This window comes from Palaemon carinicauda, chromosome 24, assembly GCF_036898095.1.
Source record: "Palaemon carinicauda isolate YSFRI2023 chromosome 24, ASM3689809v2, whole genome shotgun sequence".
NCBI classification, from domain to species: Eukaryota; Metazoa; Arthropoda; class Malacostraca; order Decapoda; family Palaemonidae; genus Palaemon; species Palaemon carinicauda.
The window spans coordinates 10,357,494-10,380,812 of record NC_090748.1 but is presented as its reverse complement, the minus strand read 5'-3'; positions in this window follow the sequence as shown (position 1 = coordinate 10,380,812).

Below are 23,319 nucleotides of genomic sequence, written 5' to 3'. Positions count from 1 at the left end.
AGACTCAGCAGAGGGAAGAAGTCGCACTTGTTCTAGTATGCTTTGTTCCTTGATGAAGATTCACCTGTACTGTTTCTTTGTCAGGTGAACAAATGCAGAAAAAACAATTCTGACTTCTTCTAGTATGCTGTGTTCCTTGGAGAAGATTCCTTTATACTCAAATAGTGGAACAGATGTGCCTGGACTAGGGGATGACAGGTATCCAGATTAACACCCATTCAGAGACTGGCAGTCAATGTCAAGTGGATTCCAGCCTTCCAGATCTAAAGGGAATAATCTACAAGATAGACTCAGCAGAGGGAAGAAGTCTTACTTATTCTAGTATGCTTTGTTCCTTGATGAAGATTCACCTGTACTGTTTCTTTGTCAGGTGAACAAATGCAGAAAAAACAAGTCTGACTTCTTCTAGTATGCTGTGTTCCTTGGAGAAGATTCCTTTATACTCAAATAGTGGAACAAATGTGCCTGGACTAGGGGATGACAGGTATCTAGATTAACAGCCATTCAGAGACTGGCAGTCAATTCCAAGTGGATTCCAGCCTTCCAGATCTAAAGGGAATAATCTACAAGATGGACTCAGCAGAGGGAAGAAGTCTTACTTATTCTAGTATGCTTTGTTCCTTGATGAAGATTCACTGTACTGTTTCTTTGTCAGGTGAACAAATGCAGAAAAAATAATTCTGACTTCTTCTAGTATGCTGTGTTCCTGGGAGAAGATTCCTTTATACTCAAATAGTGGAACAGATGTGCCTGGACTAGGGGATGACAGGTATCTAGATTAACAGCCATTCAGAGACTGGCAGTCAATGTCAAGTGGATTCCAGCCTTCCAGATCTAAAGGGAATAATCTACAAGATAGACTCAGCAGAGGGAAGAAGTCTTACTTATTCTAGTATGCTTTGTTCCTTGATGAAGATTCACCTGTACTGTTTCTTTGTCAGGTGAACAAATGCAGAAAAAACAAGTCTGACTTCTTCTAGTATGCTGTGTTCCTTGGAGAAGATTCCTTTATACTCAAATAGTGGAACAGATGTGCCTGGACTAGGGGATGACAGGTATCTAGATTAACAGCCATTCAGAGACTGGCAGTCAATGTCAAGTGGATTCCAGCCTTCCAGATCTAAAGGGAATAATCTACAAGATAGACTCAGCAGAGGGAAGAAGTCTTACTTATTCTAGTATGCTTTGTTCCTTGATGAAGATTCACCTGTACTGTTTCTTTGTCAGGTGAACAAATGCAGAAAAAACAATTCTGACTTCTTCTAGTATGCTGTGTTCCTTGGAGAAGATTCCTTTATACTCAAATAGTGGAACAGATGTGCCTGGACTAGGGGATGACAGGTATCTAGATTAACAGCCATTCAGAGACTGGCAGTCAATGTCAAGTGGATTCCAGCCTTCCAGATCTAAAGGGAATAATCTACAAGATAGACTCAGCAGAGGGAAGAAGTCTTACTTATTCTAGTATGCTTTGTTCCTTGAAGATTCACCTGTACTGTTTCTTTGTCAGGTGAACAAATGCAGAAAAAACAAGTCTGACTTCTTCTAGTATGCTGTGTTCCTTGGAGAAGATTCCTTTATACTCAAATAGTGGAACAGATGTGCCTGGACTAGGGGATGACAGGTATCCAGATTAACAGCCATTCAGAGACTGGCAGTCAATGTCAAGTGGATTCCAGCCTTCCAGATCTAAAGGGAATAATCTACAAGATAGACTCAGCAGAGGGAAGAAGTCTTACTTATTCTAGTATGCTTTGTTCCTTGATGAAGATTCACCTGTACTGTTTCTTTGTCAGGTGAACAAATGCAGAAAAAACAAGTCTGACTTCTTCTAGTATGCTGTGTTCCTTGGAGAAGATTCCTTTATACTCAAATAGTGGAACAGATGTGCCTGGACTAGGGGATGACAGGTATCTAGATTAACAGCCATTCAGAGACTGGCAGTCAATTCAAGTGGATTCCAGCCTTCCAGATCTAAAGGGAATAATCTACAAGATGGACTCAGCAGAGGGAAGAAGTCTTACTTATTCTAGTATGCTTTGTTCCTTGATGAAGATTCACCTGTACTGTTTCTTTGTCAGGTGAACAAATGCAGAAAAAACAAGTCTGACTTCTTCTAGTATGCTGTGTTCCTTGGAGAAGATTCCTTTATACTCAAATAGTGGAACAGATGTGCCTGGACTAGGGGATGACAGGTATCCAGATTAACACCCATTCAGAGACTGGCAGTCAATGTCAAGTGGATTCCAGCCTTCCAGATCTAAAGGGAATAATCTACAAGATAGACTCAGCAGAGGGAAGAAGTCTTACTTATTCTAGTATGCTTTGTTCCTTGATGAAGATTCACCTGTACTGTTTCTTTGTCAGGTGAACAAATGCAGAAAAAACAATTCTGACTTCTTCTAGTATGCTGTGTTCCTTGGAGAAGATTCCTTTATACTCAAATAGTGGAACAGATGTGCCTGGACTAGGGGATGACAGGTATCCAGATTAACCCATTCAGAGACTGGCAGTCAATGTCAAGTGGATTCCAGCCTTCCAGATCTAAAGGGAATAATCTACAAGATAGACTCAGCAGAGGGAAGAAGTCTTACTTATTCTAGTATGCTTTGTTCCTTGATGAAGATTCACCTGTACTGTTTCTTTGTCAGGTGAACAAATGCAGAAAAAACAAGTCTGACTTCTTCTAGTATGCTGTGTTCCTTGGAGAAGATTCCTTTATACTCAAATAGTGGAACAGATGTGCCTGGAATAGGGGATGACAGGTATCTAGATTAACACCCATTCAGAGACTGGCAGTCAATGTCAAGTGGATTCCAGCCTTCCAGATCTAAAGGGAATAATCTACAAGATGGAGACTCAGCAGAGGGAAGAAGTCGCACTTGTTCTAGTATGCTTTGTTCCTTGATGAAGATTCACCTGTACTGTTTCTTTGTCAGGTGAACAAATGCAGAAAAAACAATTCTGACTTCTTCTAGTATGCTGTGTTCCTTGGAGAAGATTCCTTTATACTCAAATAGTGGAACAGATGTGCCTGGACTAGGGGATGACAGGTATCCAGATTAACACCCATTCAGAGACTGGCAGTCAATGTCAAGTGGATTCCAGCCTTCCAGATCTAAAGGGAATAATCTACAAGATAGACTCAGCAGAGGGAAGAAGTCTTACTTATTCTAGTATGCTTTGTTCCTTGATGAAGATTCACCTGTACTGTTTCTTTGTCAGGTGAACAAATGCAGAAAAAACAAGTCTGACTTCTTCTAGTATGCTGTGTTCCTTGGAGAAGATTCCTTTATACTCAAATAGTGGAACAGATGTGCCTGGACTAGGGGATGACAGGTATCCAGATTAACACCCATTCAGAGACTGGCAGTCAATGTCAAGTGGATTCCAGCCTTCCAGATCTAAAGGGAATAATCTAAAAGATAGACTCAGCAGAGGGAAGAAGTCTTACTTGTTCTAGTATGCTTTGTTCCTTGATGAAGATTCACCTGTACTGTTTCTTTGTCAGGTGGAAAAATGCAGAAAAAACAAGTCTGACTTCTTTTAGTATGCTGTGTTCCTTGAAGATTCCTTTATACTCGAATAGTGGAACAGATGTGCCTGGAATAGGGGATGACAGGTATCTAGATTAACAGCCATTCAGAGACTGGCAGTCAATATCAAGTGGATTCCAGCCTTCCAGATCTAAAGGGAATAATCTACAAGATGGACTCAGCAGAGGGAAGAAGTCTTACTTATTCTAGTATGCTTTGTTCCTTGATGAAGATTCACCTGTACTGTTTCTTTGTCAGGTGAACAAATGCAGAAAAAACAAGTCTGACTTCTTCTAGTATGCTGTGTTCCTTGGAGAAGATTCCTTTATACTCAAATAGTGGAACAGATGTGCCTGGACAAGGGGATAGCAGGTATCTAGATAAACAACCATTGAGAGACTGTCAGTCAATTCCAAGTGAATTCCAGCCTTCCAGATCTAAAGGGAATAATCTACAAGATGGACTCAGCAGAGGGAACAAGTTTTACTTGTTCCTGTATGGATTCTTCCTTGACAAAGATTCACTTGTACTGTTTCTTTGTTAGGTTAGGAATGCATATGAAACAAGTCTGACTTCTTATAGTATGCTGTGTTCCTGGGAGAATATTCCTTTGTACTGGAATAATAAAACAGATATGCCTGGACTAGGGGATGACAAGTGTCTAGATTAATAGACATATAGACACTGACAGCCAATTCCAAGTGTATTCCAGCCTTCCAGATCTAAAGGGAATAATCTACAAGATGAACTCAGCAGAGGGAAGAAGTCATACTTATTCTTGTATTCATTCTTCCTTGACAAAGATTCACTTGTACTGTTTCTTTGTCAGGTGATGAATGCATATGAAACTAGTCTGACTTCTTCTTTTATGCTGTGTTCCTTGGAGAAGATTCGTTTGTACTGGAATAATAGAACAGATATGCCTGGACTAGGGGATGACAGGTGTCTAGATTAATAGCCATTGAGAGACTGGCAGTCAATTCAAGTGGATTCCAGCCTTCCAGATCTAAAGGGAATAATCTACAAGATGGACTCAGCAGAGGGAAGAAGTCTTACTTATTCTAGTATGCTTTGTTCCTTGATGAAGATTCACCTGTACTGTTTCTTTGTCAGGTGAACAAATGCAGAAAAAACAAGTCTGACTTCTTCTAGTATGCTGTGTTCCTTGGAGAAGATTCCTTTATACTCGAATAGTGGAACAGATGTGCCTGGAATAGGGGAATGACAGGTATCTAGATTAACAGCCATTCAGAGACTGGCAGTCAATGTCAAGTGGATTCCAGCCTTCCAGATCTAAAGGGAATAATCTACAAGATAGACTCAGCAGAGGGAAGAAGTCTTACTTATTCTAGTATGCTTTGTTCCTTGATGAAGATTCACCTGTACTGTTTCTTTGTCAGGTGAACAAATGCAGAAAAAACAAGTCTGACTTCTTCTAGTATGCTGTGTTCCTTGGAGAAGATTCCTTTATACTCGAATAGTGGAACAGATGTGCCTGGACTAGGGGATGACAGGTATCAGATTAACACCCATTCAGAGACTGGCAGTCAATGTCAAGTGGATTCCAGCCTTCCAGATCTAAAGGGAATAATCTACAAGATAGACTCAGCAGAGGGAAGAAGTCTTACTTATTCTAGTATGCTTTGTTCCTTGATGAAGATTCACCTGTACTGTTTCTTTGTCAGGTGAACAAATGCAGAAAAAACAAGTCTGACTTCTTCTAGTATGCTGTGTTCCTTGGAGAAGATTCCTTTATACTCAAATAGTGGAACAGATGTGCCTGGATAGGGATGACAGGTATCTAGATTAACAGCCATTCAGAGACTGGCAGTCAATGTCAAGTGGATTCCAGCCTTCCAGATCTAAAGGGAATAATCTACAAGATAGACTCAGCAGAGGGAAGAAGTCGCACTTGTTCTAGTATGCTTTGTTCCTTGATGAAGATTCACCTGTACTGTTTCTTTGTCAGGTGAACAAATGCAGAAAAAACAAGTCTGACTTCTTCTAGTATGCTGTGTTCCTTGGAGAAGATTCCTTTATACTCAAATAGTGGAACAGATGTGCCTGGACTAGGGGATGACAGGTATCTAGATTAACAGCCATTCAGAGACTGGCAGTCAATGTCAAGTGGATTCCAGCCTTCCAGATCTAAAGGGAATAATCTACAAGATGACTCAGCAGAGGGAAGAAGTCTTACTTGTTCTAGTATGCTTTGTTCCTTGATGAAGATTCACCTGTACTGTTTCTTTGTCAGGTGAACAAATGCAGAAAAAACAAGTCTGACTTCTTCTAGTATGCTGTGTTCCTTGGAGAAGATTCCTTTATACTCAAATAGTGGAACAGATGTGCCTGGACTAGGGGATGACAGGTATCTAGATTAACAGCCATTCAGAGACTGGCAGTCAATTCCAAGTGGATTCCAGCCTTCCAGATCTAAAGGGAATAATCTACAAGATGGACTCAGCAGAGGGAAGAAGTCTTACTTATTCTAGTATGCTTTGTTCCTTGATGAAGATTCACTTGTACTGTTTCTTTGTCAGGTGAACAAATGCAGAAAAAAAAGTCTGACTTCTTCTAGTATGCTGTGTTCCTTGGAGAAGATTCCTTTATACTCAAATAGTGGAACAGATGTGCCTGGACTAGGGGATGACAGGTATCTAGATTAACAGCCATTCAGAGACTGGCAGTCAATGTCAAGTGGATTCCAGCCTTCCAGATCTAAAGGGAATAATCTACAAGATAGACTCAGCAGAGGGAAGAAGTCTTACTTATTCTAGTATGCTTTGTTCCTTGATGAAGATTCACCTGTACTGTTTCTTTGTCAGGTGAACAAATGCAGAAAAAACAAGTCTGACTTCTTCTAGTATGCTGTGTTCCTTGGAGAAGATTCCTTTATACTCAAATAGTGGAACAGATGTGCCTGGACTAGGGGATGACAGGTATCTAGATTAACAGCCATTCAGAGACTGGCAGTCAATGTCAAGTGGATTCCAGCCTTCCAGATCTAAAGGGAATAATCTACAAGATGGACTCAGCAGAGGGAAGAAGTCTTACTTGTTCTAGTATGCTTTGTTCCTTGATGAAGATTCACCTGTACTGTTTCTTTGTCAGGTGAACAAATGCAGAAAAAACAATTCTGACTTCTTCTAGTATGCTGTGTTCCTTGGAGAAGATTCCTTTATACTCAAATAGTGGAACAGATGTGCCTGGACTAGGGGATGACAGGTATCTAGATTAACACCCATTCAGAGACTGGCAGTCAATTCAAGTGGATTCCAGCCTTCCAGATCTAAAGGGAATAATCTACAAGATGGACTCAGCAGAGGGAAGAAGTCTTACTTATTCTAGTATGCTTTGTTCCTTGATGAAGATTCACCTGTACTGTTTCTTTGTCAGGTGAACAAATGCAGAAAAAACAAGTCTGACTTCTTCTAGTATGCTGTGTTCCTTGGAGAAGATTCCTTTATACTCAAATAGTGGAACAGATGTGCCTGGACTAGGGGATGACAGGTATCTAGATTAACAGCCATTCAGAGACTGGCAGTCAATTCAAGTGGATTCCAGCCTTCCAGATCTAAAGGGAATAATCTACAAGATAGACTCAGCAGAGGGAAGAAGTCTTACTTATTCTAGTATGCTTTGTTCCTTGATGAAGATTCACCTGTACTGTTTCTTTGTCAGGTGAACAAATGCAGAAAAAACAAGTCTGACTTCTTCTAGTATGCTGTGTTCCTTGGAGAAGATTCCTTTATACTCAAATAGTGGAACAGATGTGCCTGGACTAGGGGATGACAGGTATCTAGATTAACAGCCATTCAGAGACTGGCAGTCAATTCCAAGTGGATTCCAGCCTTCCAGATCTAAAGGGAATAATCTACAAGATGGACTCAGCAGAGGGAAGAAGTCTTACTTATTCTAGTATGCTTTGTTCCTTGATGAAGATTCACTTGTACTGTTTCTTTGTCAGGTGAACAAATGCAGAAAAAAAATTCTGACTTCTTCTAGTATGCTGTGTTCCTTGGAGAAGATTCCTTTATACTCAAATAGTGGAACAGATGTGCCTGGACTAGGGGATGACAGGTATCTAGATTAACAGCCATTCAGAGACTGGCAGTCAATGTCAAGTGGATTCCAGCCTTCCAGATCTAAAGGGAATAATCTACAAGATAGACTCAGCAGAGGGAAGAAGTCTTACTTATTCTAGTATGCTTTGTTCCTTGATGAAGATTCACCTGTACTGTTTCTTTGTCAGGTGAACAAATGCAGAAAAAACAAGTCTGACTTCTTCTAGTATGCTGTGTTCCTTGGAGAAGATTCCTTTATACTCAAATAGTGGAACAGATGTGCCTGGACTAGGGGATGACAGGTATCTAGATTAACACCCATTCAGAGACTGGCAGTCAATGTCAAGTGGATTCCAGCCTTCCAGATCTAAAGGGAATAATCTACAAGATGGACTCAGCAGAGGGAAGAAGTCTTACTTGTTCTAGTATGCTTTGTTCCTTGATGAAGATTCACCTGTACTGTTTCTTTGTCAGGTGAAATGCAGAAAAAACAATTCTGACTTCTTCTAGTATGCTGTGTTCCTTGGAGAAGATTCCTTTATACTCAAATAGTGGAACAGATGTGCCTGGACTAGGGGATGACAGGTATCCAGATTAACACCCATTCAGAGACTGGCAGTCAATGTCAAGTGGATTCCAGCCTTCCAGATCTAAAGGGAATAATCTACAAGATAGACTCAGCAGAGGGAAGAAGTCTTACTTATTCTAGTATGCTTTGTTCCTTGATGAAGATTCACCTGTACTGTTTCTTTGTCAGGTGAACAAATGCAGAAAAAACAAGTCTGACTTCTTCTAGTATGCTGTGTTCCTTGGAGAAGATTCCTTTATACTCAAATAGTGGAACAGATGTGCCTGGACTAGGGGATGACAGGTATCTAGATTAACACCCATTCAGAGACTGGCAGTCAATGTCAAGTGGATTCCAGCCTTCCAGATCTAAAGGGAATAATCTACAAGATAGACTCAGCAGAGGGAAGAAGTCGCACTTGTTCTAGTATGCTTTGTTCCTTGATGAAGATTCACCTGTACTGTTTCTTTGTCAGGTGAACAAATGCAGAAAAAACAAGTCTGACTTCTTCTAGTATGCTGTGTTCCTTGGAGAAGATTCCTTTATACTCAAATAGTGGAACAGATGTGCCTGGACTAGGGGATGACAGGTATCTAGATTAACAGCCATTCAGAGACTGGCAGTCAATTCAAGTGGATTCCAGCCTTCCAGATCTAAAGGGAATAATCTACAAGATAGACTCAGCAGAGGGAAGAAGTCTTACTTTTCTAGTATGCTTTGTTCCTTGATGAAGATTCACCTGTACTGTTTCTTTGTCAGGTGAACAAATGCAGAAAAAACAAGTCTGACTTCTTCTAGTATGCTGTGTTCCTTGGAGAAGATTCCTTTATACTCAAATAGTGGAACAGATGTGCCTGGACTAGGGGATGACAGGTATCTAGATTAACAGCCATTCAGAGACTGGCAGTCAATTCAAGTGGATTCCAGCCTTCCAGATCTAAAGGGAATAATCTACAAGATGGACTCAGCAGAGGGAAGAAGTCTTACTTGTTCTAGTATGCTTTGTTCCTTGATGAAGATTCACTTGTACTGTTTCTTTGTCAGGTGAACAAATGCAGAAAAAACAAGTCTGACTTCTTCTAGTATGCTGTGTTCCTTGGAGAAGATTCCTTTATACTCAAATAGTGGAACAGATGTGCCTGGATAGGGGATGACAGGTATCTAGATTAACAGCCATTCAGAGACTGGCAGTCAATTCAAGTGGATTCCAGCCTTCCAGATCTAAAGGGAATAATCTACAAGATGGACTCAGCAGAGGGAAGAAGTCTTACTTATTCTAGTATGCTTTGTTCCTTGATGAAGATTCACCTGTACTGTTTCTTTGTCAGGTGAACAAATGCAGAAAAAACAAGTCTGACTTCTTCTAGTATGCTGTGTTCCTTGGAGAAGATTCCTTTATACTCAAATAGTGGAACAGATGTGCCTGGACTAGGGGATGACAGGTATCTAGATTAACAGCCATTCAGAGACTGGCAGTCAATGTCAAGTGGATTCCAGCCTTCCAGATCTAAAGGGAATAATCTACAAGATAGACTCAGCAGAGGGAAGAAGTCTTACTTATTCTAGTATGCTTTCTTCCTTGACAAAGATTCACTTGTACTGTTTCTTTGTCAGGTGAATGCATATGAAACAAGTCTGACTTCTTCTAGTATGCTGTGTTCCTTGGAGAAGATTCCTTTGTACTGGAAAATAGTGGAACAGATGTGCCTGGACTAGGGGATGACAGGTATCTAGATTAACAGCCATTCAGAGACTGGCAGTCAATTCAAGTGGATTCCAGCCTTCCAGATCTAAAGGGAATAATCTACAAGATGGACTCAGCAGAGGGAAGAAGTCACTTATTCTTGTATGCTTTGTTCCTTGAAAGATTCACTTGTACTGTTTCTTTGTCAGGTGATGAATGCAGAAACAAGTCTGACTTCTTCTAGTATGCTGTGTTCCTTGGAGAAGATTCCTTTATACTGGAAAATAGAACAGATGTGCCTGGACTAGGGGATGACAGGTATCTAGATTAACAGCCATTGAGAGACTGGCAGTCAATTCAAGTGGATTCCAGCCTTCCAGATCTAAAGGGAATAATCTACAAGATGGACTCAGCAGAGGGAAGAAGTCGCACTTGTTTTGTATGCTTTGTTCCTTGAAAGATTCCTGTACTGTTTCTTTGTCAGGTGATGAATGCAGAAACCAGTCTGACTTCTTCTAGTATGCTGTGTTCCTTGGAGAAGATTCCTTTATACTGGAATAGTAGAACAGATGTGCCTGGACTAGGGGATGCAGGTATCTAGATTAACAGCCATTGAGAGACTGGCAGTCAATGTCAAGTGGATTCCAGCCTTCCAGATCTAAAGGGAATAATCTACAAGATGAACTCAGCAGAGGGAAGAAGTCTTACTTGTTCTTGTATGCTTTCTTCCTTGACAAAGATTCACTTGTACTGTTTCTTTGTCAGGTGAAATGCAGAAAAAACAAGTCTGACTTCTTCTAGTATGCTGTGTTCCTTGGAGAAGATTCCTTTATACTCAAATAGTGGAACAGATGTGCCTGGACTAGGGGATGACAGGTATCTAGATTAACAGCCATTCAGAGACTGGCAGTCAATGTCAAGTGGATTCCAGCCTTCCAGATCTAAAGGGAATAATCTACAAGATAACTCAGCAGAGGGAAGAAGTCTTACTTGTTCTAGTATGCTTTGTTCCTTGATGAAGATTCACCTGTACTGTTTCTTTGTCAGGTGAACAAATGCAGAAAAAACAAGTCTGACTTCTTCTAGTATGCTGTGTTCCTTGGAGAAGATTCCTTTATACTCAAATAGTGGAACAGATGTGCCTGGACTAGGGGATGACAGGTATCTAGATTAACAGCCATTCAGAGACTGGCAGTCAATATCAAGTGGATTCCAGCCTTCCAGATCTAAAGGGAATAATCTACAAGATGGACTCAGCAGAGGGAAGAAGTCGCACTTGTTCTAGTATGCTTTGTTCCTTGATGAAGATTCACCTGTACTGTTTCTTTGTCAGGTGAACAAATGCAGAAAAAACAGTCTGACTTCTTCTAGTATGCTGTGTTCCTTGGAGAAGATTCCTTTATACTGGAATAGTGGAACAGATGTGCCTGGACTAGGGGATGACAGGTATCTAGATTAACAGCCATTCAGAGACTGGCAGTCAATTCCAAGTGGATTCCAGCCTTCCAGATCTAAAGGGAATAATCTACAAGATGGACTCAGCAGAGGGAAGAAGTCTTACTTGTTCTAGTATGCTTTCTTCCTTGACAAAGATTCACTGTACTGTTTCTTTGTCAGGTGAACAAATGCAGAAACAAGTCTGACTTCTTCTAGTATGCTGTGTTCCTTGGAGAAGATTCCTTTATACTGGAATAGTGGAACAGATGTGCCTGGACTAGGGGATGACAGGTATCTAGATTAACAGCCATTGAGAGACTGCAGTCAATTCAAGTGGATTCCAGCCTTCCAGATCTAAAGGGAATAATCTACAAGATGGACTCAGCAGAGGGAAGAAGTCACTTGTTCTTGTATGCTTTCTTCCTTGACAAAGATTCACTTGTACTGTTTCTTTGTCAGGTGTGAATGCAGAAGAAACAGTCTGACTTCTTTAGTATGCTGTGTTCCTTGGAGAAGATTCCTTTTACTGGAATAATAGAACAGATGTGCCTGGACTAGGGGATGACAGGTATCTAGATTAACAGCCATTGAGAGACTGGCAGTCAATTCAAGTGGATTCCAGCCTTCCAGATCTAAAGGGAATAATCTACAAGAGGACTCAGCAGAGGGAAGAAGTCTTACTTGTCTTGTATGCATTCTTCCTTGACAAAGATTCACTTGTACTGTTTCTTTGTCAGGTGATGAATGATATGAAACCAGTCTGACTTCTTCTAGTATGCTGTGTTCCTTGGAGAAGATTCCTTTGTATTGGAATAGTAGAACAGATGTGCCTGGACTAGGGGATGACAGGTATCTAGATTAACAGCCATTGAGAGACGGACAGTCAATGTCAAGTGGATTCCAGCCTTCCAGATCTAAAGGGAATAATCTACAAGATGGACTCAGCAGAGGGAAGAAGTCTTACTTGTTCTTGTATGCTTTCTTCCTTGACAAAGATTCACTTGTACTGTTTCTTTGTCAGGTGATGAATGCATATGAAACAAGTCTGACTTCTTCTAGTATGCTGTGTTCCTTGGAGAAGATTCCTTTATACTCAAATAGTGGAACAGATGTGCCTGGACTAGGGGATGACAGGTATCTAGATTAACAGCCATTCAGAGACTGGCAGTCAATTCAAGTGGATTCCAGCCTTCCAGATCTAAAGGGAATAATCTACAAGATGGACTCAGCAGAGGGAAGAAGTGCACTTGTTCTAGTATGCTTTGTTCCTTGACAAAGATTCACCTTGTACTGTTTCTTTGTCAGGTGAAATGCAGAATATGAAACAAGTCTGACTTCTTCTAGTATGCTGTGTTCCTTGGAGAAGATTCCTTTATACTCAAATAGTGGAACAGATGTGCCTGGACTAGGGGATGACAGGTATCTAGATTAACAGCCATTGAGAGACTGGCAGTCAATGTCAAGTGGATTCCAGCCTTCCAGATCTAAAGGGAATAATCTACAAGATGGACTCAGCAGAGGGAAGAAGTCTTACTTGTTCTGTATGCTTTCTTCCTTGACAAAGATTCACTTGTACTGTTTCTTTGTCAGGTGAAATGCAGAAAAAACAGTCTGACTTCTTCTAGTATGCTGTGTTCCTTGGAGAAGATTCCTTTGTACTGAATAGTAGAACAGATGTGCCTGGACTAGGGGATGACAGGTATCTAGATTAACAGCCATTCAGAGACTGACAGTCAATTCCAAGTGGATTCCAGCCTTCCAGATCTAAAGGGAATAATCTACAAGATGAACTCAGCAGAGGGAAGAAGTCACTTGTTCTTGTATGCTTTCTTCCTTGACAAAGATTCACTTGTACTGTTTCTTTGTCAGGTGAAATGCAGAAATGAAACAGTCTGACTTCTTCTAGTATGCTGTGTTCCTTGGAGAAGATTCCTTTATACTGGAATAGTGGAACAGATGTGCCTGGACTAGGGGATGACAGGTATCTAGATTAACAGCCATTGAGAGACTGGCAGTCAATTCAAGTGGATTCCAGCCTTCCAGATCTAAAGGGAATAATCTACAAGATGGACTCAGCAGAGGGAAGAAGTCTTACTTGTTCTTGTATGCTTTCTTCCTTGACAAAGATTCACTTGTACTGTTTCTTTGTCAGGTGAAATGCAATGAAACCAGTCTGACTTCTTCTAGTATGCTGTGTTCCTTGGAGAAGATTCCTTTATACTGGAATAGTAACAGATGTGCCTGGACTAGGGGATGACAGGTATCTAGATTAACAGCCATTGAGAGACTGACAGTCAATTCCAAGTGGATTCCAGCCTTCCAGATCTAAAGGGAATAATCTACAAGATGGACTCAGCAGAGGGAAGAAGTCTTACTTGTTCTTGTATGCTTTCTTCCTTGACAAAGATTCACTTGTACTGTTTCTTTGTCAGGTGATGAATGCATATGAAACAGTCTGACTTCTTCTAGTATGCTGTGTTCCTTGGAGAAGATTCCTTTGTACTGGAATAGTAGAACAGATATGCCTGGACTAGGGGATGACAGGTATCTAGATTAACAGCCATTGAGAGACTGGCAGTCAATTCAAGTGGATTCCAGCCTTCCAGATCTAAAGGGAATAATCTACAAGATGGACTCAGCAGAGGGAAGAAGTCTTACTTGTTCTTGTATGCTTTCTTCCTTGACAAAGATTCACTTGTACTGTTTCTTTGTCAGGTGAAATGCAGAATGAAACAGTCTGACTTCTTCTAGTATGCTGTGTTCCTTGGAGAAGATTCCTTTGTACTGGAATAGTAGAACAGATGTGCCTGGACTAGGGGATGACAGGTATCTAGATTAACAGCCATTGAGAGACTGGCAGTCAATTCAAGTGGATTCCAGCCTTCCAGATCTAAAGGGAATAATCTACAAGATGGACTCAGCAGAGGGAAGAAGTCTTACTTGTTCTGTATGCTTTCTTCCTTGAAAGATTCACTTGTACTGTTTCTTTGTCAGGTGATGAATGCAAAAACCAGTCTGACTTCTTCTAGTATGCTGTGTTCCTTGGAGAAGATTCCTTTGTACTGGAATAGTAGAACAGATGTGCCTGGACTAGGAGATAGCAGGTATCTAGATTAACAGCCATTGAGAGACTGACAGTCAATTCCAAGTGGATTCCAGCCTTCCAGATCTATAGGGAATAATCTACAAGATGAACTCAGCAGAGGGAAGAAGTCGCACTTGTTCTTGTATGCTTTCTTCCTTGACAAAGATTCACTTGTACTGTTTCTTTGTCAGGTGATGAATGCATATGAAACCAGTCTGACTTCTTCTAGTATGCTGTGTTCCTTGGAGAAGATTCCTTTGTACTGGAATAGTAGAACAGATGTGCCTGGACTAGGGATGACAGGTATCTAGATTAACAGCCATTGAGAGACTGCAGTCAATTCAAGTGGATTCCAGCCTTCCAGATCTAAAGGGAATAATCTACAAGATGGACTCAGCAGAGGGAAGAAGTTACTTGTTCTTGTATGCTTTCTTCCTTGACAAAGATTCACTTGTACTGTTTCTTTGTCAGGTGATGAATGCATATGAAACCAGTCTGACTTCTTTTAGTATGCTGTGTTCCTTGGAGAAGATTCCTTTGTACTGGAATAGTAGAACAGATGTGCCTGGACTAGGGGATGAACAGGTATCTAGATTAACAGCCATTGAGAGACTGGCAGTCAATTCAAGTGGATTCCAGCCTTCCAGATCTAAAGGGAATAATCTACAAGATGAACTCAGCAGAGGGAAGAAGTCTTACTTGTTCTTGTATGCTTTCTTCCTTGACAAAGATTCACTTGTACTGTTTCTTTGTCAGGTGATGAATGCATATGAAACCAGTCTGACTTCTTTAGTATGCTGTGTTCTTGGAGAAGATTCCTTTGTACTGGAATAGTAGACAGATGTGCCTGGACTAGGGGATGACAGGTATCTAGATTAACAGCCATTGAGAGACTGGCAGTCAATTCAAGTGGATTCCAGCCTTCCAGATCTAAAGGGAATAATCTACAAGATGGACTCAGCAGAGGGAAGAAGTCTTACTTGTTCTTGTATGCTTTCTTCCTTGACAAAGATTCACTTGTACTGTTTCTTTGTCAGGTGATGAATGCAGAAACAGTCTGACTTCTAGTATGCTGTGTTCCTTGGAGAAGATTCCTTTGTACTGGAATAGTAACAGATGTGCCTGGACTAGGGGATGACAGGTATCTAGATTAACAGCCATTGAGAGACTGGCAGTCAATTCCAAGTGGATTCCAGCCTTCCAGATCTAAAGGGAATAATCTACAAGATGGACTCAGCAGAGGGAAGAAGTCTTACTTGTTTTTTTATGCTTTCTTCCTTGACAAAGATTCACTTGTACTGTTTCTTTGTCAGGTGATGAATGCATATGAAACAGTCTGACTTCTTCTAGTATGCTGTGTTCCTTGGAGAAGATTCCTTTGTACTGGAATAGTAACAGATGTGCCTGGACTAGGGGATGACAGGTATCTAGATTAAACCATTGAGAGACTGGCAGTCAATTCAAGTGGATTCCAGCCTTCCAGATCTAAAGGGAATAATCTACAAGATGGACTCAGCAGAGGGAAGAAGTCTTACTTGTTCTTGTATGCTTTCTTCCTTGACAAAGATTCACTTGTACTGTTTCTTTGTCAGGTGATGAATGCATATGAAACAAGTCTGACTTCTTCTAGTATGCTGTGTTCCTTGGAGAAGATTCTTTGTACTGAATAGTAGAACAGATGTGCCTGGACTAGGGGATGACAGGTATCTAGATTAACAGCCATTGAGAGACTGCAGTCAATTCCAAGTGGATTCCAGCCTTCCAGATCTAAAGGGAATAATCTACAAGATGGACTCAGCAGAGGGAAGAAGTCACACTTATTCTTGTATGCATTCTTCCTTGACAAAGATTCACTTGTACTGTTTCTTTGTCAGGTGATGAATGCATATGAAACAGTCTGACTTCTTCTAGTATGCTGTGTTCCTTGGAGAAGATTCCTTTGTACTGGAACTAATAGAACAGATGTGCCTGGACTAGGGGATGACAGGTGTCTAGATTAATAGCCATTGAGAGACTGGCAGTCAATGTCAAGTGGATTCCAGCCTTCCAGATCTAAAGGGAATAATCTACAAGATGGACTCAGCAGAGGGAAGAAGTCGTACTTGTTCTTGTATGCTTTCTTCCTTACAAAGATTCACTTGTACTGTTTCTTTGTCAGGTGATGAATGCATATGAAACCAGTCTGACTTCTTCTTGTATGCTGTGTTCCTTGGAGAAGATTCCTTTATACTGGAGTAATAAAACAGATGTGCCTGGACTAGGGAATGACATGTATCTAGATTAAAAGTCATTGAGAGAGTGACAGTCAACTCCAAGTGGATTCCAGCCCTTCCAGATCTAAAGGGAATAATCTACAAGATGGACTCAGCGGAGGGAAGAAGTCGCACTTGTTCTTGTATATTTTCTTCCTTGACAAAGATTCACTTGTACTGTTTCTTTGTCAGGTGATGAATGCATATGAAACCAGTCTGACTTCTTCTTGTATGCTGTGTCTCTTGGAGGAGATTCCTTTGTACTGGAATAATAGAAAAGATATGCGAGGACTAGGGATGACAGGTATCTAGATTAATAGCCATTGAGAGACTGGTAGTCAATTCCAAGTGGATTCCAGCCCTCCATATCTAAAGGGTATAATCTACAAGATGGACTCGGAAGAGGGAAGAAGTTGTATTTGTTCTTATATGCATTCTTCCTTGACAAAGATTCACTAGTACTGTTTTTTGTCAGGTGTTGAATGCAGAAGAAACCAGTCTGACTTCTTTTAGTATTTTGTGTTCCTTGGAGAAGATCCATTTTACTGGAATAGTAGATCAGATGTGCCTGGACTAGGGGATGACAGGTAAGCTAGATTAACCAGCCATTGAGAGACGCAGTCAATTCAAGTGGATTCCAGCCTTCCAGATCTAAAGGGAATAATCTACAAGATGGACTCAGCAGAGGGAAGAAGTCTTACGTGTTCTTGTATGCTTTCTTCCTTAACAAAGATTCACTTGTACTGTTTCTTTGTCAGGTGATGAATGCAAATTAAACCAGTCTGACTTCTTCTAGTATGCTGTGTTTCTTGGAGAAGATTCTTTTGTACTGGAATAGTAGAACAGATGTGCCTGGACTAGGAGATAGCAGGTATCTAGATTAACAGCCATTGAGAGACTGACAGTCAATTCCAAGTGGATTTCCGCCTTCCAGATCTATAGGGAATAATCTACAAGATTATCCATGCAGAGGGAAGAAGTCGCACTTGTTCTTGTATGCTTTCTTCCTTGACAAAGATTTCACTTGTACTGATTCTTTCTCAGGTGATGAATGCATATGAAACCAGTCTGACTTCTTCTAGTATGCTGTGTTCCTTGGAGAAGATTCCTTTGTACTGGAATAGTAGAACAGATGTGCCTGGACTAGGAGATAGCAGGTATCTAGATTAAAGCCATTGAGAGACTGACAGTCAATTCCAAGTGGATTTCAGCCTTCCAGATCTATAGGGAATAATCTACAAGATGGACTCAGCAGAGGGAAGAAGTCGCACTTGTTCTTGTATGCTTTCTTCCTTGACAAAGATTCACTTGTACTGTTTCTTTGTCAGGTGATGAATGCATATGAAACCAGTCTGACTTCTTTTAGTATTTTGTGTTCCTTGGAGAAGATTCCTTGTGCTGGAATAGTAGAACAGATGTGCCTGGACTAGGAGATAGCAGGTATCTAGATTAACAGCCATTGAAAGACTGCCAGTCAATTCCAAGTGGATTCCAGCCTTCCAGATCTATAGGGAATAATCTACAAGATGAACTCAGCAGAGGGAAGAAGTTGCACTTGTTCTTGTATGCTTTCTTCCTTGACAAAGATTCACTTGTACTGTTTCTTTGTCAGGTGATGAATGCATATGAAACCAGTCTGACTTCTTCTTGTATGCTGTGTCTCTTGGAGGAGATTCCTTTGTACTGGAATAATAGAAAAGATGTGCGTGGACTAGGGATGAGAGGTATTTAGATTAATAGCCATTGAGAGACTGGCAGTCAATTCCAAGTTGTTCCAGCCCTCCATATCTAACGGGTATAATCTACAAGATGGACTCGGAAGAGTGAAGAAGTCTTATTTGTCTTATATGCATTCTTCCTTGACAAAGATTCACTTGTACTGTTTCTTTGTCAGGTGTTGAATGCAGAAGAAAGCAGTCTTACTTCTTTTAGTATTTTGTGTTCCTTGGAGTAGATCCCTTTGTACTGGAATAGTAGATCAGATGTGCCTGGACTAGGGGATGACAGGTATCTAGAATAACAGCCATTGAGAGACTGGCTGTCAATTCCAAGTGGATTTCCAGCCTTCCAGATCTAAGGGAATAATCTATAAGAGGAACTCAGCAGAGAGAAGAAGTCTTACTTGTTCTTGTATTTATTCTTCCTTGACAAAGATTCACTTGTACTGTTTCTTTGTCAGGTGATGAATGTATATGAAACCAGTTTGACTTCTTGTAGTATGCTGTGTTCTTTGGAGAAGATTCCTTTGTACTGGAATAGTAGAGCAGATGTGCCTGGACTAGGGGATGGCAGGTATCTAGATTAACAACCATTGAGAGACTGTTAGTCAATTCAAGTGGATTCCAGCCTTCCAGATCTAAAGGGAATAATCTACAAGATGGACTCAGCAGAGGGAAGAAGTTTTACTTGTTCTTGTATGGATTCTTCCTTGACAAAGATTCACTTGTACTGTTTCTTTGTCAGGTGATGAATGCATATGAAACAAGTCTGACTTCATATAGTATGCTGTGTTCCTTGGAGAAGATTTCTTTGTACTGGAATAATAGAACAGATATGCCTGGACTAGGGGATGACAGGTGTCTAGATTGTTAGCCATTGAGAACTGGCAGTCAATTTCAAGTGGATTCCAGCCTTCCAGATCTAAAGGGAATAATCTACAAGATGGAACTCAGCAGAGGGAAGAAGTCGCGATTATTTTTGTATGCATTATTCCTTGACTAAGATTACTTGTACTGTTTCTTTGTCAGGTGATGAATTCATATGGAACCAGTCGAGTTCTTGTAGTATGCTGTGTTCTTTGGAAAAGATTCCTTTGTACAGGAATAGTAGAACAGATGTGCCTGGATTAGGGGATGACAGTTTGCTAGATTAATAGCCATTGAGAGACTGGCAGTCAATGTCAAGTGGATTCCAGCCTTCCAGATCTAAAGGGAATAATCTACAAGATGGACTCAGCAGAGGGAAAAGTCGTACTTGTTCTTGTATGCTTTCTTCCTCTGACAAAGATTCACTTGTACTGTTTCTTTGTCAGGTGATGAATGCATATGAAACCAGTCTGACTTCTTCTTGTATGCTGTGTTCCTTGGAGAAGATTCCTTTATACTGGAGTAATAAAACAGATGTGCCTGGACTAGGGAATGACATGTATCTAGATTAAAAGTCATTGAGAGAGTGACAGTCAACTCCAAGTGGATTCCAGCCTTCCAGATCTAAAGGGAATAATCTACAAGATGGACTCAGCGGAGGGAAGAAGTCGCACTTGTTCTTGTATATGCTTTCTTCCTTGACAAAGATTCACTTGTACTGTTTCTTTGTCAGGTGATGAATGCATATGAAACCAGTCTGACTTCTTCTTGTATGCTGTGTCTCTTGGAGGAGATTCCTTTGTACTGGAATAATAGAAAAGATATGCGAGGACTAGGGATGACAGGTATCTAGATTAATAGCCATTGAGAGACTGGTAGTCAATTCCAAGTGGATTCCAGCCCTCCATATCTAAAGGGTATAATCTACAAGATGGACTCGGAAGAGGGAAGAAGTTGTATTTGTTCTTATATGCTTTCTTCCTTGACAAAGATTCACTAGTACTGTTTTTTTGTCAGGTGTTGAATGCAGAAGAAACCAGTCTGACTTCTTTTAGTATTTTGTGTTCCTTGGAGAAGATCCATTTTACTGGAATAGTAGATCAGATGTGCCTGGACTAGGGGATGACAGTAAGCTAGATTACCAGCCATTGAGAGACGCAGTCAATTCAAGTGGATTCCAGCCTTCCAGATCTAAAGGGAATAATCTACAAGATGGACTCAGCAGAGGGAAGAAGTCTTACGTGTTCTTGTATGCTTTCTTCCTTAACAAAGATTCACTTGTACTGTTTCTTTGTCAGGTGATGAATGCAAATTAAACCAGTCTGACTTCTTCTAGTATGCTGTGTTTCTTGGAGAAGATTCTTTTGTACTGGAATAGTAGAACAGATGTGTCTGGACTAGGAGATAGCAGGTATCTAGATTAACAGCCATTGAGAGACTGACAGTCAATTCCAAGTGGATTTCCGCCTTCCAGATCTATAGGGAATAATCTACAAGATTATCCATGCAGAGGGAAGAAGTCGCACTTGTTCTTGTATGCTTTCTTCCTTGACAAAGATTCACTTGTACTGATTCTTTCTCAGGTGATGAATGCATATGAAACCAGTCTGACTTCTTCTAGTATGCTCTGTTCCTTGGAGAAGATTCCTTTGTACTGGAATAGTAGAACAGATGTGCCTGGACTAGGGAATGACAGGTATCTAGATTAAAGCCATTGAGAGACTGACAGTCAATTCCAAGTGGATTTCAGCCTTCCAGATCTATAGGGAATAATCTACAAGATGGACTCAGCAGCGGGAAGAAGTCGCACTTGTTCTTGTATGCTTTCTTCCTTGACAAAGATTCACTTGTACTGTTTCTTTAATCAGGTGATGAATGCATATGAAACCAGTCTGACTTCTTTTAGTATTTTGTGTTCCTTGGAGAAGATTCCTTGTGCTGGAATAGTAGAACAGATGTGCCTGGACTAGGAGATAGCAGGTATCTAGATTAACAGCCATTGAAAGACTGCCAGTCAATTCCAAGTGGATTCCAGCCTTCCAGATCTATAGGGAATAATCTACAAGATGAACTCAGCAGAGGGAAGAAGTTGCACTTGTTCTTGTATGCTTTCTTCCTTGACAAAGATTCACTTGTACTGTTTCTTTGTCAGGTGATGAATGCATATGAAACCAGTCTGACTTCTTCTTGTATGCTGTGTCTCTTGGAGGAGATTCCTTTGTACTGGAATAATAGAAAAGATGTGCGTGGACTACGGATGAGAGGTATTTAGATTAATAGCCATTGAGAGACTGGCAGTCAATTCCAAGTTGTTCCAGCCCTCCATATCTAACGGGTATAATCTACAAGATGGACTCGGAAGAGTGAAGAAGTCTTATTTGTCTTATATGCATTCTTCCTTGACAAAGATTCACTTGTACTGTTTCTTTGTCAGGTGTTGAATGCAGAAGAAAGCAGTCTTACTTCTTTTAGTATTTTGTGTTCCTTGGAGTAGATCCCTTTGTACTGGAATAGTAGATCAGATGTGCCTGGACTAGGGGATGACAGGTATCTAGAATAACAGCCATTGAGAGACTGGCTGTCAATTCCAAGTGGATTTCCAGCCTTCCAGATCTATAGGGAATAATCTATAAGAGGAACTCAGCAGAGAGAAGAAGTCTTACTTGTTCTTGTATTTATTCTTCCTTGACAAAGATTCACTTGTACTGTTTCTTTGTCAGGTGATGAATGTATATGAAACCAGTTTGACTTCTTGTAGTATGCTGTGTTCTTTGGAGAAGATTCCTTTGTACTGGAATAGTAGAGCAGATGTGCCTGGACTAGGGGATGGCAGGTATCTAGATTAACAACCATTGAGAGACTGTTAGTCAATTCAAGTGGATTCCAGCCTTCCAGATCTAAAGGGAATAATCTACAAGATGGACTCAGCAGAGGGAAGAAGTTTTACTTGTTCTTGTATGGATTCTTCCTTGACAAAGATTCACTTGTACTGTTTCTTTGTTAGGTTATGAATGCATATGAAACAAGTCTGACTTCATATAGTATGCTGTGTTCCTTGGAGAAGATTTCTTTGTACTGGAATAATAGAACAGATATGCCTGGACTAGGGGATGACAGGTGTCTAGATTGTTAGCCATTGAGAATCTGGCAGTCAATTTCAAGTGGATTCCAGCCTTCTAGATCTAAAGGGAATAATCTATAAGATGGAATCAGCAGAGGGAAGAAGTCGCGATTATTTTTGTATGCATTATTCCTTGACTAAGATTTACTTGTACTGTTTCTTTGTCAGGTGATGAATTCATATGGAACCAGTCCGAGTTCTTGTAGTATGCTGTGTTCTTTGGAAAAGATTCCTTTGTACAGGAATAGTAGAACAGATGTGCCTGGATTAGGGGATGACAGTTTGCTAGATTAACAGCCATTGAGAGACTGGCAGTCAATGTCAAGTGGATTCCAGCCTTCCAGATCTAAAGGGAATAATCTACAAGATGGACTCAGCAGAGGGAAAAGTCACACTTGTTCTTGTATGCTTTCTTCCCTGACAAAGATTCACTTGTACTGTTTCTTTGTCAGGTGATGAATGCATATGAAACCAGTCTGACTTCTTTTAGTATGCTGTGTTCTTGGAAAAGATTCCTTTGTACTGGAATAGTAGAACAGATATGTCTGGACTAGGAGATAACAGGTATCTAGATTAACAGCCATTGAGAGACTGACAGTCAATTCCAAGTGGATTCCAGCCTTCCAGATCTATAGGGAATAATCTACAAGATGAACTCAGCAGAGGGACGAAGTGCACTTTTCTTATATGCTTTCTTCCTTGACAAAGATTCACTTGTACTGTTTCTTTGTCAGGTGATGAATGCATATGAAACCATGACTTCTTCTAGTATGCTGTGTTCCTTGGAGAAGATTCTTTGTGCTGGAATAGTAGAACAGATGTGCCTGGACTAGGAGATAGCAAGTATCTAGATTAACAGCCATCGAGAGACTGACAGTCAATTCCAATTGGATTCCAGCCTTCCAGATCTATAGGGAATAATCTACAAGATGAACTCAGCAGAGGGAAGAAGTCGCACTTGTTCTTGTATGCTTTCTTCCTTGACAA